The following is a 2,687-nucleotide window of genomic DNA, read 5'->3' as shown; positions in this document are numbered from 1 at the left end:
TCTGAATAGTAAGTGTTTTTTATTACTTATTCTATTTTTTTACAATTTACTTTTCACTCTCTGTATGTGATAACGGAAAGATGGCGCAAGTATCCGCAAGGAAATGGGACATGTGTGAGCTTTACGCTGGATTGTCAGAGTAGGAGAAGAAGAAAAAAAAAGAAGAAGAAGAAGAAGAAGAAGAAGAAGAAGAAGAAGAAGAAGAAGAAGAAGAAGAAGAAGAAGAAGAAGAAGAAGAAGAAGAAGAAGAAGAAGAATGTAAACATCTAACAAGTGGATGTACTATGTCTAGTTACCTCTGTATGAAACCATGTCAGACAACGCAGGGAGGAAAATATGAGAAAAAAACTATCCCAACAAAATAAGGCTGCTTCGACTGAAGACTGGTAATCAAGAGGTCTGAGGTTCGTGTCCCATATGGATGGGAGTTGTGGTTTTTTCTTGTATTTTTCTTTCTTGTTTTGTCTGCCACTGTTTCATACACACCTGTTCAGGTCTTTACTTTACACCAGTGTCTGCTCCATAATTTGTCTGCCACTCTGTGTGTGTGTGTGTGAGAGAGTGTGCGTGTGTGGTTGGGTGTGTGTGTGTTTGTGTGTTTGTGTTTGTGTGTGTGTGTGTGTGTGGATGTGTGTGTGTGTGTTTGTGTGCAAACTGGGTGTGGTGTCGTGTTGGAGTAGGGATTGTTTTGGTCGTAGTTGTATCATTAGGTTGTTTTGTTGTTTATGGGTATGGAGGATGCGTTTGATGTGTGCTTTGATTCCGTATTCAACACACCGAAACAACAATGCAACTGAAGGAATAAAGACGTGTGTCCCCTCCACGGCAAATGCCTCGAATCATGTGTTATATACAAAGCAACCGTAACACACAACAACACAGACAAACATGAAAATTATATCGGACTCACAGAGTGATGGCCAATCCAAAACAAGATACAACCAACACACCTCAACCTTTAAACACGACAACGACCCTGAGTGATCACATCTGGAGCCTAAACGACTCAAACACACAATACAACACATCACATTGAACATCGTCTCAAAACAAAAAATCTACACAGTAAACACAAAAAATGCAACCTGTGCCTAGAAGAGAAATGTCATATATAGTAAAAAAAGAAAAAGCCAAAACGCCACACTAAACATAAAGAGAGAGAGAGAGAGAGAGAGAGAGAGAGAGAGAGAGAGGGGGAGAGAGAGAGAGATATTCGCCACGTGCTTACACAGGAAAAAATGCTTACAGTCCAATACACACTACATAACCCAATGATACAATCAATACCCCAATCGACCCCTACCCCAACACTACACAACACCCAATGTGCATACATATACACGTACACACCCAAACATACACACACATCCACACATACACACACATGCGCAACCTACATCCGGATTCAACATTGGCACAACAACATTCCTCCCAGACGCCCCAAATCAACCTCCCAGATGATTCCAGGAACTCCGGACGAAACAACGTTGTCGGAGAATATGTAGAAAAAAAACGAGGTGAGAACAAATGATTAATAAATAAATAATATGAACATTTCTATAGCACATTTCCATGGATTTACCATGCTCATTGCGCTTCGCTATGTTCCATTTATTCTCCCAGAAGGTTATATGGAACCATACACCCATTCCATACAGTACCAGTCGCCCGTTATGCTTCCTTTTTGTTTTAAAACTCGCATATATACCGTAACTGCTATGCTCGTAGTTAGTTGAGTGAGTAATAATAATAATAATAATAATAATAATAATAATAATAATAATAATAATAATAATAATAATATATAATAATAATAATAATAATAATAATAATAATAATGATAATAATAATAATAATAATAATAATAATAATAATAATAATAATAATAATAATAATAATAATAAATATATAATAATAATAATAATAATAATAATAATAATAATAATAATAAATAATAATAATAATAATAATAATAATAATAATAATAATAATAATAATAATAATAATAATAATAATATAATAATAATAATAATAATAATAATATAATAATAATATAATAATAATATAATAATAATAATAATTAATAATAATAATAATAATAATAATGATAATAATAATATAAGATGAAGAAGAAGAAGAAGAAGAAGAAGAAGAAGAAGAAGAAGAAGAAGAAGAAGAAGAAGAAGAAGAAGAAGAAGAAGAAGAAGAAGAAGAAGAATGCTGAAAACGTATATAGCGCTATAACTCCGCGACACGAGACTCTAAGCGCTAAAATTACATATTACTTTGGCTGAAACATACTCATTTGCACACACAAGCACACACATAAACACACACACCCACACACAAACACATACACACAAACAAACACAAACACAAACACAAACATACACACACACACAATGTGAATAAGGCTTCTTAAGTTAGAAATATAAGACACTGGACGCAGAGTTGTCAAGCTAGCAGACTGACTTTAATATCGAAGGGTGGAACAGGAAGAGGGTGTAGTGAATCCAAACATACTGAAAGTAACAATGATAATGAAGTGATTAGATACATATGAAAGGAGTATGTTATGAGCAACATTAGTTATAGTTACATCCTTTCCCTTTTGGGTTTGAAATGAATGAAACGAAATTTAGGATATTAAAACAAATCTAATTGAGTTCAAGTTGGGGACAATGATT

This window comes from Berghia stephanieae, chromosome 14 (assembly GCF_034508935.2).
Source record: "Berghia stephanieae isolate SIO BIC M18660-M18661 chromosome 14, UCSD_Bste_1.3, whole genome shotgun sequence".
Lineage (NCBI taxonomy): Eukaryota > Metazoa > Mollusca > Gastropoda > Nudibranchia > Aeolidiidae > Berghia > Berghia stephanieae.
Note: the sequence above shows the minus strand (reverse complement) of the source record.